The 16092-nt window shown below is 30.8% G+C and overlaps 1 long non-coding RNA gene across 1 annotated transcript; it reads right to left on the bottom strand.

The window, feature by feature from the left end:
- Positions 1 to 81: 81 nt before the first annotated feature.
- On the bottom strand, positions 82 to 2613 carry LOC130815132 (uncharacterized). Its single transcript, XR_009042540.1, has 2 exons — positions 2157 to 2613; positions 82 to 443 (listed from the first exon to the last, which is right to left on the bottom strand). It is a non-coding gene; the product is annotated as an uncharacterized LOC130815132 (long non-coding RNA).
- Positions 2614 to 16092: the final 13479 nt, after the last annotated feature.

Genomic DNA, 16092 nt, shown 5'->3' with positions numbered 1-16092 from the left:
AAGAAGCTGTTCTTTGAATGTTTTCACGGTTTATCGACTGAGAGTCATTCTCTTGAATGTCGTGGACAACTACGCAAAAACTACACAAAAAAAGAAACTAAGATTGCATAGAATGACTAGCAAATCCAAAGATTGCTATCCTGCAGTTACTACTTGATGAATTAATCTATAAATATTAAGCAATAACCAGAAAATAGCAATACATAGAGATCCAAAATTATTACGGAAACACATCTCCATAAATGCGTAAATCGCTTACATGAATGCCAAGACTTTACAGAAAATGTTGATATACATACCAGTTGTACGGACCAATTGCTTCATTCCCCCATCTCCTCTTCCTCCACTCCTAAACAACGTAATGTCGAACCATAAGTTTCGATAGCACACCCGGAATAACAGCATCTTGTGATGTAGGAACTTTGCTGTTGTTGCAGGACGACCTATAAACAAGTAATGAGAATTGTTCATGCTTTTGAATGTTAAGATTAGGAAGAACGATTGAAAAGGAAGATAGCATTTAGAACTGTAATGAAGAAAAACAAAAGTAAATGATGTCTAAACTCTGAACGGAGAATAATACATGGGAAAATTGTACATTTCGGTTTGCAATGTTTGTTAACCTTAAAACAGTATTCAAGGATTCTTTAGAATATTATCCTATGTTTCTTTTTAATAGCTATACTTCATATTTATATGAGATTTTCGAGCAACCTGTATAAAGAATGGTGTGTATCCGAGAATGAGACTTCAATAGGTCGCTCTTTTTAACCTGTATGTTTCCCATGAACCCCCTCATTGTCATCTCAAGAGTCAATCAAGGTGTAGGAGTCAGGATATTGTCAAAACTAGGCCATTAACCCACTTGGTGGAAGAGCTAACACAACTTACCCGTTGCATAGTTGAACTAACAATACCGTAGTCCATTAACGAGCAGGGGAAATCAGGAAATGTACCTGAGCAAGAACGTTTTAACTAAACAATTACTGAAATTAATTTGCATATCAAATGGGCCACTTCATATCACCCTAATATAGCACAAAACACCTTGAAGCACATTCAGTGATACATTAAAGACACTTCCCTCCAATTTAATATAAACCATTTACACTTTACTATGCCTTTATTCTATAACTATTGATTTTACATGAGCCTACAATTGATTAACATGAATGAACATTTGCTACATCCGGTAAAGAACCCTTTAGAAAAGAATACACCAAAGTGTGGTGCGAGTCACTAGAGGTGTTTATTCGGTTCATCGGTTCAACTTCAGATTAGATGTTTCGGGTCATTTCAAAATCGAGTCTTGCGTCGACATTGATTTTAATATGATTTAAAATTAATTTTCAAGCTGCGTCAAGTCGGATTCGATACGAGGTCGGTAAATATCAAGTCATCACGTCTGTTTTGAAACGCATCACTAAATCAGATCATAGAACTAAAACACCAACCCAAACAATACACCAAGAACAGGCAAGCCTCACTGCATTTTCTAGAAAAAGAATCAATTGTACTAGCACAGATCATGCTATTCATAACGACAGCTTAGGATCTAAAACAAATTGTTTCTCCATTTACTTTGAAGCTCAACATGGATTCATTTATAGCAGAGGGTATAGCAGCAATTTGCTTTTTCTTTGATAATGTTTACACCTAAACTAAAGATGGAGCTGACAGCACAACGCCTCCTAAATTGAGCAACCTTAAATATTAGATTATACTCATTAGTTTACATTACTTTGCCATATAGTTTAATCACTTGTATTAAGCCCTAATTTGTTAATAAAAATGAGTCTAAAACTCAAAAAAAATTACTTAAATCATTGTTTTTCTAAAGATATATATCAAATCCATATTTGAAGTCATTACGTAAAGCAATTGACAATGGAGCAACAGCAATGCAGGGCAACAGACATCCAAACAATTACATGAATTCTCAAAAAAACACATGGAATGCCATAAATTCATAAGAGTATTGTGTTCAAAATTCAAACAATTACATGAGATAAGCAAAACACCAAAAAGAAACCAATATTTTCCAGAAAATCAAAAGCAGAATAACATCAAGAAAACAAAATTAGAAATTCCCTTCAAGATTAGATTTTCCATCTACATAAAACTTAGAACAAAGAGAAAAAGAGGAAGGGAAATACCAATTTGGTGCAAACCCACATGATAAAATCACCAATGCTTGTTGGGTTTCAAATCCCAAGTAAAACAAACCAAGTATAACAAAACGGGCATCTTGAATTCTTGTGAAAGACACCATTTTTGAAGTAAAAACCCTAAGAGAAAAAAGAATAGGAAATGGAGTGTAGAATACAAGAAATAATGAGCCAAAATGCAGAAAAAAGGTCTTAAAGTGGGTAGTTTGGTATAAGCAGAGTAGGAAGGAGAGGGTTAAGGAGAGGGAGAGTAAATGGAAGGATGGGGTGACAGAGGGTGCAGCTGGTCTTAAGGCTTTGGTAAGAGTTGAGACAAGGCTGCACGTTTTCAGAGGCAACAGAGAAGCAAAGAAAGTGAGAGGGACGGACAGGAAGACAATCAGACGATTTTTTTAGCCTAGCATTTGTTTTTAAGCTTGCACTCTAGGATACTATGACTTTGAGACTTTAGCCCTAGATTTTTTAGCTAACCTTTTTCTCTCCATAATTTCAACTTATTTGAATTTTATTCCGAGAGTGAAGAGATATACATTTTGGTTATCGGGTTGATTTTTTGTTAAGTGTTTTGGTTGGTTTGAAATTAGATTTTATGTTTAATTTTATTTTTTACATAATTATAGATGCATTTTAAGTTAGTCAAATCAGATTCGATTACAAGTTCTTGAGAATTTTAGATCATCGGTTATGTTTAAACAAATGGTTAATAGTTGATTGTAGTGTTGATTTAATTTGGCTGGCTGATGATAAAAATGCAACATTTTGTTCAAAAATAGTTAATTTGTGTCAAAATATCATTAAATAGATTAATCATCTAATTGTGTAAAAAGAAGCTAAAATTGCCTGATAATTTACCAAACACAAAAACTTGAACGAGACGGTCGCAAGTTAAGACGAAGCGTGGACCGGCTCATTTCACGTGCGTGTAACAACATTTCAATTTTCTGGGCATTCATCAATTTTGACCTTAAAGGTATCAATTTTGAAAATTGATATCTTTAAGATCAAAATTGATATCTTTAAGATTAAAATTGAAAAATGCTCAAAAAATAAAATAAATACTCAAGTTGTTACACGCGCAAATTGGGCCAACCCAAATATGAGACCGTCTCGTCCAAGACCAGTTGTTTCCCCTATAGTCATCCCCCTTTGCTATGTTGGGCCCATTGGCTCTAAGATTATTAGGGAAAAAAATGAATAGCGTCAAATCCTAAAAATAAATAAATAAATAAATAATATTATCATATGGCAAAATTAATTTTATTGGGATAGTTTAATGAACATTTATAGTCTTAAAATGATTATTTATAACCTAAAAATGATTACTTATTATTTTAATGTGATCAATTAGAACTTTAAAATGATCATTTATTGTTAAAAAATAATTACTTATAATCTTAAATTGATCACTTATAATTTAAAAGTGATCATTTATAGTTTGAAGTGACATTTAAGTGATTATTTTTTTATAAATTATAAATTTAACTTACAATCTTAAAATAATCAATTAAAGAAATTGACTAAGACAAATTTTTTTATTAAGTTTGACTTACTATAAAGCAAGTAATATGGGTTGTCTAAACTCTAATTTATTAAAAAATAAAAAAAAACAATTTAAATTCAGTTCTAAATTAAATTTTTTTAAATATAAATAATTTAAACTGTCTTATACAAAAATTGCTGAATGACTAAGTATTTGTATTTTTCTTATACAAGGAATTGTTGAATTTCACTGCATCACAGTCACGGCCTAGTCCATATTCGAAGAATCCTAGAGCCCAAATCTGTAAGAAACATTTAAAAAAATAAAATTTGTTAATAACTTTAATCAAAAAATAAGCTTCGGTAAAATTTTATTTTCAAAATAAGCGTTTTTGGCCCCAAAGCTAGGCTCGGTCTGTAATCGCTGTTATTAACAGCGAGTATAAAGAAATGGACAAAATTTTAGTTAAGCTATATGTCGCTATTACTAACAGTAAAATAAGGCTTTGACTGGTCAATGGTCGAAAGCATACCTCCTTCTTTGGTAGAGGTACTAACACGAGCTACTTCTTTTTACTTAGACTAAGGATGACAATGGGTATTGGATCCGACCCGGATCCGTGGATCCGTATCCGTTTTCACGGATTTGGGTCCTCAAAATATAAACCCGTCGGATCCGAATCCGTTTAAATTTCACGGGTCTGGATCTGGATCTGAGAAAAATACCCAGACCCGAACCCGCGGATCTGGAGGACCCGTTTTTTATTTTTATTTTTTTTATATCAAAAATATATTAAAAATTTTAAATACCCACTTACCCAGACTCCCTCACACTCTCATAGACTCACAAAGTCACAAACAATCACTGCCTCCAAGTCTCCCACTCACAAAGTACACGCCCTCATCAGTATCACTCATCACCCTCACAGGAGCCTCAAAAATATATTAAATTTTTTTATTTATTTATTTGAGTTTAGTAGTTGATTTATGTTGAGTTTAGTGGTAATTTTTGATTTATGTTGAGTTCAAGATAATTTTAAGTTGTATAATGTTTTTTTGGGTGAATAATTGTGAAATTATATATATTATTAACATTAGTCTATAAATATCGCTTTATTGCAATCTCAACACATTCAAAAATACAAAAAAAAAAAAAGCAAAAACAAGTCAGACCCGTTTTGGACCCGAATCCGGTACTGGATCCGCAGTATCCGCGGATTCGGATCTGGTTCATGCAAAACTGGACCCGCGGATTCGGGTTCGGATCTGAATCCGGGTCCACTTGAACCCGGTCCAGATCCGACCCGTTGCCATCCCTAGACCATCATCTCAGCATCTGCTAGCTATCTCAATTTGGGATTGAATGCTTTAATGGCTTGAAGATCTGCATAATACAAGATTGTCCAGAGCTCGGAATTTCTTCCTCAGTACAAGCCTAGAGTCGCTATTATTAACAGCGACTTGACCATTGACCAGTAAAAGTCTTATTTCGCTGTTAGTAACAGCGATATATAGCTTGACTAAAATTTTGATCATTTCTTTATACTCGCTGTTAGTAACAGCGATTACATATCGAACCTAGCTTTGGGGCCAAAGACACTTATTTTAGGAATAAAGTTTTACCGAACCTTATTTTTTGATTAAAGTTATTAAAAAAAATTATTTTTTTCAAATTTTCAATTTGTAACTTAGGTCTTCTATCAGATTCATGCGATACATGGATCAACGATTTAAACGGCCCAATCATCTTCTTTATGGAAAATTTGAAATCAGTAAGCGAAAAATAAAAAAAAATGCACCAATTAATCTGAATTTTAAAATTATTTCAAAAGTAAGCGTGAAAATCTCAAATCTTAGATTTGGAGCTGTTCGCAGTTACTAACTGCGAACAGACAAATAGAACAAAATAGTTGTTCATAGTTACTAACTGCGAACAACTAATTTTTCCTATTTGGCACTTTGCATTTAGTAACCGCAAACACCTATGTAATTTTTTTGTTTTTCCTAATTTTTTGAGTTGTTACTTGTTATATTTGCATTAGAGACATTAGAATAAGTAATTACAAGTCAATGTATGTTTCTGGCGGCATGATTCATCGCCAAAACTCCGATCATTCGTAAGTAAAAGCTTGGAGGCTATGATAAAGTAATTGAACATATTTATACAACAAAATATATACAAATGTTTGAAATATACAACTATATATATATATATATATATATATATATATGTATATATATATATATATATATGTATATATATATATATATATATGTGTGTATATATATATGTATAATATATATGTGTGTATATATATATATATATATATATATATATATATATATATATATATATATATATATATATATATATATATATATATATATATATATATATATATATATATATATATATATATATATATATATATATATATATATATATACACACACACACACACACAAACGTTAACGCTCACGACCCTCATCTACCCTGAGTTGGTCTCCAACGCCTCCAACGATATGTAACATTATATTATTTAATCGACAACTTAATCATATAAATACAAATGAATTTACAAATTGGGTCATCGTAGGCGGAGCAGGTGCGTAATGTGCTGCTGCGACGATGGCACGTGGTGTCATCCATTGGCGCGTGATGGAGAGGAACCACGACATGTAGTCTGGTGTAGTAGGTGCGCCATGAACATCGATCGGCGCACCTTGTGCCAACAGCTCCATTCTACCATCCCAATGAGCGATGTGACGCCAGTTGATGTCCATTCAGTTTTCCGTACCCTGATTTTTGCGCGAAATCTGGTGCAGCTAGGGTTCAGTGTCACAAAGCGATGGAATGCCCTGTATGAACCTATATTGGCATAGTACGCGCTCTGGTAGATGTACTTCGACAATGTCGAAGCATATGAGTGGCACAGAAGTCCTCCACGCAAGGAATGAATCCCCGAGTGCTCGGGTACAGATGCGTAGGCTTCCGCAGGGTATGGTTCCCACAAAAACTAATATACATGTTATGAAAATGTAAGTGATATGTTAATTAAATTCTACTAATGTTAATGAGTATTGAAATATTTACCTGGTTGGGTCGTAGCAAGTCTAACTGATCTCGGCAGAATCCGAGACCGGTGCCGGTGTGCTTGCGCATCCGGCGTGCAAAATTCCACCTTGAACCGTACACAACATCTGGTGGGGGTTGTGGTGGAGGAGCAGTATCACCACGACCAACGGTTCTGTAAGGTTGGCCGATAAGAATATGCTCCTACGCCCACAGCTGAACATTGAAAATATAATTAGTATATAATTCAACTACAGTGGATTAGAGTTAGATGTTATTTTTATTACCTGTAATATGACTATTGGCCCCGCAATCTCCTTGACGTTCTCGTGGGCAGCACCACATAGCCTCCTATATAGGTATCCAAGGGTTGCGGAGCCCCAGCTATACTCGGCGATGCGCTCCCATGGGTTATCAAGTAAAGTTATGTAATGGAGCTATATTTGGTTGTTTGTTTTATCGGCAACACAGCTCCTATCAAGTATAAGAGGTACACCTTGGCATACCTCGAAATGGTGCCTTCATCAGCATCTTCAGGGAGATGCGAGAAGGTCTGAACTAACCACGTGCAGCACAAACCGCTCCCCCTGATCACTTCCGGTGGAGAGCACTCTCCCAATATGCGATGCACCATGTCACGCCAGCCTGATAGCTGGCGTCCGGCTGTACACACGGCACGTCACTCGATGGGAAGCCGCGTTAGTAAGGCTACATCAAGCAATGTGATGGTAGCCTCACCTAGAGGGAGATGAAATGTATGCGTCTCCTGACGGCATCTCTCGACTAGTGCTGTGATAATGGCACGGTCAACTCTGTTGTATGCAACGAGGTGAAAGTCGTAGAACCTCGTTAGCTATAAGTACGGGATGATCCTATCATCAATCACCCATGGAACGGAATCTGGATGCCTGGTGCCTAGCGTTTCTGCATCAGACACCTATGAATATTGACATAAAAATAAGTTACTTGTATGTTAGCAATAGTAAAATGCAAATCACAACTATCGTACACATAACCTGGGCATCCCAAAGAGGAGTACTCCTGTGCTCATGCTGCATAGTCAAGACACTAGGATCTAGGGGTCCTGGAGCTGCTGGATCCATCTCTTCTACTGCTGTGTTCGCAGTAGCTTTAGTTAATATTACAATTATGTAATTATGTATCATATATATAACATATTACCTTGAGTTACAGATTATCATGCTAGTATAATATATATAACATATTACCTTGAGTTACAGGTTCTAGTGTTGTGACCTTCGCTCCCACGACGACGACAATTAGATCGTTTCTTTCTACCCTCATCCATTTTGTTGGCAATTCTCCTAGACTTAGGTCTCCCTTTACCCCGAATTTGATCGACAGTCAATAAGGTATGACGATATTTACCATGCACTTATATTCTCCTTCTCTACCAAGGCAAAGGCTAATGGAAAGATTCCCTTATCACTATCTTGGGCAATGACAGTCAATAAGGTATGACGATATTTACCATACAAGTGTGTACCGTCAATGGAGATAAGAGTTTTACAATAATTTAAGCCTTCAATGCAAGGTTTAAAGGCCTAAAAGACACGTTGGAAGGTCCTAATATTAGGTCTCACATATACACCCGTGTCATTGTCCTCCTTAAAATACCACTCAAGTACTAACCCCGGGTTGAAATGTTGCAAACCTTCTAAAAAGCGTGGAAGGAGTGATTAAGAACCTTCCCAGATCCCGTAAATGGACAACAAGGCTTGTTGCTTTGCACACCATGCTCGCTTATAATTCACATCCACACCAAAACGATCTTTAACCATCTGCCATACGACAAATACCTTAATGGATGGGTCTTTAGCAACACAATTTCTAATGACATTGTTAATGACAGAAGATGTCAGGTGAATGTGTCTAGCCGAAATAGTGTCACTACCCAATACACAAGAACCATGCTTACCTTATATGTAATAATACGCCATGAAGATAAATAAGAATCAAACGTAGCCCTAAGTCTCCACGAACAACCCCGCTTGCACTTCAAGGTAAGGAGAGTTTGGTTCGAGGTCTCCGTTCTGTACTCCACATTTCTGCGAATATGATACACTCTGATAGTTTCCAACAACGCTTCCTTGCTATCAAACATCATACCCTTCTCAAACTCTCCGTCTTCAGTGTATGTGGTATCACAAGCCCAAGTCCTCCATGAGTTGTCCTCCTCATACTCGTCTAAAGGTGGACAGGGGGCATAAGGTGTAGGAGGAATGATTATAGGAATGTTGTCTAGGGTCATGTCATTTGCTAGCGTATCCTCATCGACATCCACATCGTCCTCAAAAGCATCGTCAATGAGCTCATTACTCTCATTTCCATCATCCCAAAGTCCCATCTCAGCAGTTTCTCCTAAGTTAACCATTGAATCATTTGGAACTTGATTCGTAGGGGGTTGAGAAAAAGTACAAGATGCGAAAGAAACAATGGAATTTATAGTTTCCTGAGTTAATATAGGCATAGGGGTAGGAGTAAGATTAGAAGCAACTACATTCCCTAATAGTACTTCTTCTACGTATAACTCCAAAGAGGGAATTTGGGTGGACTTTGAATGCTCCCACATAGCATCTATAGCCTCATCATCCTCAACAAGAAAGACAAGCAATCCTCCATTCATGTCATATTCAAAGCTTATATTTACAGTACTTCTAGTAGGGTCCAATCCAATCTTAGAACATATAAAACGTTTAAAGTGGTTCAAATCCATGTTCGAATTGCAAGCAAACAACTTATATCTTCCCCCAACATAATGAACTTTGCCACTACTTTCTCGAATACAACCATTCCAAAAACATACTATAGTCACGCGAAATGATGCCATTTTCTACATTAATACAAAGAAAATCAACATCATCATCAACTTCATGCCCATACAAGTACATTATATTCAATTGATTATAATTTTTTTGTTCTAAAAATTATTAAAATCCATAATGTAACTAAGTTCATACATATATAATACACATAAAATCCAAATAATAAATCAATTCATGAGTTCATAAATAATATTTCTAATACCAACATCAACATCAACATTTCTAATAATATTATCAACATTGAATTCAACTAATTAAACAACATTACTTCAAAAAACAACATAAAATTATAAAAACAATTAAAAATTACCTTCAATACTTATGGATAATTAAGAAGAGTCTGGATTTAACAACTCGTAACCTACATTTGAAATAATAAGCAAATTTGATTATAACCCTAAAAAACTACATATACACCAAAAAAACACAAACAAGTTTACCTTTGAGCAAGCTAGAGTATCCCACACTAATTTTGAAGTGCCAAATTGAAAGAGGAATGCAAGAATTGATAGATTGAATCAATGGTTTTAGAGGGAGAATGTTGAGTGTGAAGGTAGGGTTTTGAGAAATGGGAAAAAAAGAAACTGATGCGTGTTTTTGTGCAGCAGGTCTATTCGCAGTTAGTAACTGCGAACAGCTCCAAATTTAAGGTTTAGGATTTTCACGCTTATTATTGGAATAAGTTTGAAACTTAGATTATTTGGTTCATTTTTTAAAAATTTTCACTCATTGATTTCAATTTTTCCTTCTTTATGTGTTTCCACCCACTTGTACGAAAATTTTAAAAAATAAAAATTTTGAAATAAAAATAAGCATTTTTATGTCCGAACACGTGGTAACAAATCTCCGCTATTACTAACATTGATTTATTTAAAATCAGCTTAATAAATGCCTAACTATTAGTAAAAACGAGCTATTTTAATATATTAAAAAGGCAAAAGAAAAGATTTAACGTAGTGTGCAAAATAAATGGTTCATTTTTTGGGTAAAAGGCTAAATATTTTTCTATTTTTTTATTTTTTTTCTTGTTTAATCTATTGAAATAGTTCATTGTCACTAACAACTGACAATTATTCAGCTGATTTTAAATAGTCTAAATACCTATTATAAGGATGAGAGAAAATGCTAACTCAAGATTATCAATTAGCTTTATAAATCTTTAATTCATAAGAAAATAGTAAAAGATCGTAACTACAAATTGATTAATTGAATCTTTCTAGCTTCATGACTTTTGTTCAATTCACGAATCCTTATCCTCTTCTAAAGTTCACAACTTTATAATACTCATGAAACTAAAGTTATATTTCTTTTCTTTATTGATATACAAGAATTATCAAGTTGTAAAATAATTAATCTGTTCGTTCCGCTCAATTAGTATCATTTTAGTTTGTCTTAATCATTATGCATCATTTTTATGTTTGGATAATGATCCACCGCTTATTCAATCACTTCAATACATTTTAACTCTCTTTTAATTTTATTAGTTTATGTTTTCACTATTGACTCCCTTTTCAATTTTCGATGATTACTTGACATTATGATAAGTCATTTAAAACACAAATTATTAAGTGAGACGGTCTCACAGTAAAACACGTTTCATACATAAGTTAAATATCCAAACTAATTACAAATAATGGGAATATGAAATCTTTATTTTGAAATGGTCTCACTAAGAGATAATCTCTCACGGAAATTAAATAATGCAATCAATACATAAGTTAACATAAAATTTAGAAATTATCAAAAAAATCATGCGTTAAAATATACTCCTTCCTTCCTATTTGTCATTTTAGGTTGCTTCATTTGTTGCTTCTCTAAAAAATCATTATATTTATATCATAAATTTAAACATAAATACATAATTATTCTTATTCATCCTCATTTTAATATACTAATAATACTTATGGTCACTACATATATATTCCACTAACTTCATTTTAGCATTTTCATATTATTTTTAGTCTCCACATATTTTGTACTTACTTTATTTAAATATTTATTAATAGTTGTGATTTTCATATTTTTTATTTTCTTTCGTAGTTTATTTTTTAAATATATTATTATTCTTATTAATGAAAACCTTGGGTGATTGTTAGCTTTTGCAAAGACAAAAGATAAAAATATGGGCTAAACAAAAAATTCAATTAAACTCATTTTTTGATATTACGTAGAGCTTATGGTTCCTAAAATTCTATAATAATTGTCCATACGAATCTAAGTCAAAGGAAAAATTTAAGATCCTTATTTGAATCTTTTGAAATTTGATTCAAATTGGAGTCATTGTCATTCCTAAATCCTAATTAAAACTTTATATTGGAAATATATTTTAGATACGGAAATATTAGTTCAGGTCTAATCTATTTTTTTAATTTTAATGTTTATATTTGATAGGCATGCTAATTGCTATTGATCTTCCATATATACGCTCACGCAATTCATTAAGTAACTTATTTCTTTGACTAAAATAAAATCTAACTAATCCAATTTATTATGTTACTTGGTGATTGCCGGTGCTAAGTATGGCTTATTAATACTTAATTATATTTAATATATACTTTTATAAATAAATGAAGAAATTATCAAAAGAAAAAGAATAAAATAAAAAATAATTATTGATATTTGCCTAATTTTAACCCATTTATATACCAATGAAAATAGACATATTTATATCAAACTATAACAACTATAAATATTTAACCACCTTTTTAATTTGTATACAACATTGTATGTTGAAGTATAAATATTATTATCATCATCACATATTAAAATCTTTAGTATTTGCCTAATTTTGACCATAAAACCACTACATATGATTGATCATGCCTTAATACGCATTAGTAAGATTTTAAAATTTATGTTAGGTTAATAATCAAATGATTGAATTCTAATTTTATATCTTGTTCTTTATTTTCTTATCAAGACATTCTTAATGTCAAGTCTTTATTTGTTGATCAAACTAAATAAAAGAAAATAAAATTTTAGATTTTAGTATTAGGAAACAATATCATGCATTCATGGTTGTTATTGTCAATTCTTCTCAAGTTTTATTATTCCTCTATAAATATTGTCTATCTCTAAACGTCGTTTACATCGCCTCAATTTGAATAGAAAGTCAATTTTTAACAATTAAACAAAAAAATGTATACATCAATCAATACTCCAATAAATTAAATCCAAACAATTCATATCCAAATCTAAATTTAATGTTCTAATTAACAATTAATAAAATTCAAACTTAATATAAAACTTAAACAAAAATATCAATTTAATATATTTAGTGTTGTTACTTAAAATTTAGTGACTAAAATATCCTTACTTCATTGTTATTCAACTTGCATTAGAAAAAAATTCACTTTTTAAAAAAATGTATAAATTTTAGATTTTTATTAGAAGTGATACAAATTTAATATTTACAAAGAATGTAACTTATGATATACTTTATATTTCTTACACGCATATATTATTAATCAATGCAAATAAGATAAAAATATATTTATCAAATAATGCCTGTATAAATTCAATAAAATAATGGTAAAAAAAATAACAATCAAATTCCCAAAGATAAGAAAATTATGATTAAACAAAGGAACTCGATTTAAATATAGATAATCATGATAAACAAAGGAACTCAATTTATATCATAATAATTGCATCACTTAGCATTTTAGTCTATTCAAATATAATAGTAGCCTTCTTTCAAAAAAAAAAATATAATAGGAGTAGTAGTTTCATTTATTTACTTTCACAAAACTTATGCAAAACATAAAAACTTGTTTTGTAAGAAAAAAAAAGTTGGTTGAAATATATTTTCTTTTTGTAACTAATGCAGAAGATATGACTCATTCATCGCGATTGGTTACATGCTTTACTTTTCTTTTTGGTTCGAATCAACTAACCCAAAAAATCTATAGAGAGATAATTAAAAAACAAAAAACCCAATTTTTAGATATGGGAATAGAAAAAAATAGGAATTTTTTATGAGAAAAAGATATAAGTAATCTTCCTCCACAAGCAGCAAACATGTGAGACTTAGATTAATAAGATAGAAAGAATAAGTCACTGATTTGATGAATAAAAGCAAAAAAAAAGGTGAAAAGAGAAAATGTGAAGAAAACAACAAAATTTGTAAATGATACATACTTTCTCCGTTTTAAATCACTTGCAACATTAGCAATATTTGCATTATTCACTCATCATCCTTAGTTTGTAATTAATTCTTAATCTATAAGTTAAAATATATTTAAGTGAGATCTTGTTTGATTTGTCTCAATGCAAAGATTATTAATATCAAATTTTTACAATTTTTTATTATGTATAATTAGAGATATTAAAGATTAAATTATGCATATGTGAAAAAGCAAATGTTGCAAATAATTTAAAACCAAATACTATTAATATTGTTCTATTGCCAATAACCCACTATTATTCTATTACAATTACTATAAAGTGTCTCGTCCCTTTTTATATTAAGACAAGAATAAGAATTTGAGGAGTATATTAAAAGTATCTTGAATTATGGAAATGACTGTATGATATATATAATTTAGAATAATGTTAATACGTATAGTAAGAAAAATATGCAATAGTTGATTATATTGTATTGTACGATATGTAATTTAGGATAATTGGTACAAAAATATACAATAGTTGATTATAATTAAGAATAAAAGGATTGTATAGCACATAATTATTTCTTCGAGCATTAATTAAAAGGGGTTATTAATGACAATAGAATACCACTAATAATAGGACTAATTATGATATCTTTGCAAATTTCACTTTTTTTGGTCACATTTGTTTCCAAAAAAATATACGTTAGAGTAGTAATTAATTAAGGAAAGAATTATTTCCAAAGAAAGATGCTCTTAAGAGTACTATTTGGGCGGAAAAAAACTTCTGAGAGCTTGACACTTGTTATTAGATAGTATCTATTTTAGTATTAGATATAGATAGATAACATAAACGTCAAAAATTAAGTATATTTTAACAAAATACCATGATCACTTCCTTTTAATTATTTTATTATTAATGATCTTGCTCACTAGTCACCAAAAGTAAATTAGTAAGGCTAAAATCAATTTTATATAATAATTTAGAATATATTTTAAACTTTTAATCATATAAATTTTAATTATACCATCTAATATAGCATAAAATTTAAAATTTATCAAGCGTCTAAATATTATATTACATTTGTCTTTAAATTTTTTTTCGAATTTACCGTTTTAATATATATTAAGTCTTGTAGAGATTGTCTCACGGTGAGACGGACCCATATAAGCAGCCCAAATTATTTATTTTTTAAAAAAAATTAATTTGAAACTAAATCTAAAATATTTTAAATTTTTTTTTAATAAATTAAAATTAGGTCAGCCAGTATTAAGCTGTCTCATGGTGAAACGGTCTTAATAAAAGATATGTCTTTAATATAATAACATTATAAATTAATCAGTAAGTTAATCTTCTGTATAAATCATAAAAATCTTGCTCTAGATATATAATAAATATGATGATTTCCATTAACGAGAATCTTAAGTTGGTCTATAGATTGAGGTTTTAAGGTTTTTCTTTTTAACTTTATAATAAAATTTTAATTTTCACCAAATATTTACAAGTTTAATTTCCTTTCTTATTACCGTAGGAATTTTCTAGCCTTACCTTAATATAAAAAAAAATTCCATTAAAGATGTCCTTCACGATATTATATTATAAAGGGTTAGTAGAGAATTGTATTTCACATTTAAAGAGCACCTTGCATTTGAAGTTCATTAATACACCTAATATTATTAGGGCACCGTCCTCGTGAGAATAGTTTGTTCATATTATGATTTTTTCCCCATTTAATATTGTGAATGATCTTAAAAATTAATTATACTCCATTATATACCATATATCACAAGGTCTAAATATTTTTGAATGTTATATTTAATAATATAATATTAATAAACTTGTTTACAATTCAATATATGAAAATAAATGATCTATTATATATCATCACACGGTCTAAATATTTATCGATACAAAATAATAATCCATCACACAAATGATCCCCTTTAATTTTCTTCCTATCACGAAATTTTTTGAAACGTCAATTAACTAATAATAAATTCAATTATGCCAATTTTGAGAATCTTTCTTAAAAAATCTGCTAATATTTGAATTATCTGACCAGATTTTGACATAAGATTACATCACATACACTAATAAAATATATAAATGGATAATTTTATTATATCTTAGAGTTGGGATATTTTATATTTATATATATTTAAAACTTGACCAAACACCAAATTTTAGTAGCAAACACCAAAACAAAAGTTCTTTTTCAAGGTTAATCATTTCATAAATTCAATCTTGCAAATTTTGAGAATCTTAATCTATTTAAAAACTTGCCTATATTTTAATTCACATGACATTTTATTATACTAATGCAATTAAGGAACCATGTCCGGTAACCCACGTGTGATATTTGGTTAGATGTACACAACATTATTTTTATTAGTGATAACAAAAATATTATTCAGAT

The sequence above is a fragment of the Amaranthus tricolor genome, chromosome 6 (genome assembly GCF_026212465.1).
Source record: "Amaranthus tricolor cultivar Red isolate AtriRed21 chromosome 6, ASM2621246v1, whole genome shotgun sequence".
Taxonomy (NCBI): domain Eukaryota; kingdom Viridiplantae; phylum Streptophyta; class Magnoliopsida; order Caryophyllales; family Amaranthaceae; genus Amaranthus; species Amaranthus tricolor.
The sequence above is the reverse complement of the archived record's forward strand: the minus strand, read 5'-3'. Positions and strand labels throughout refer to the sequence as shown.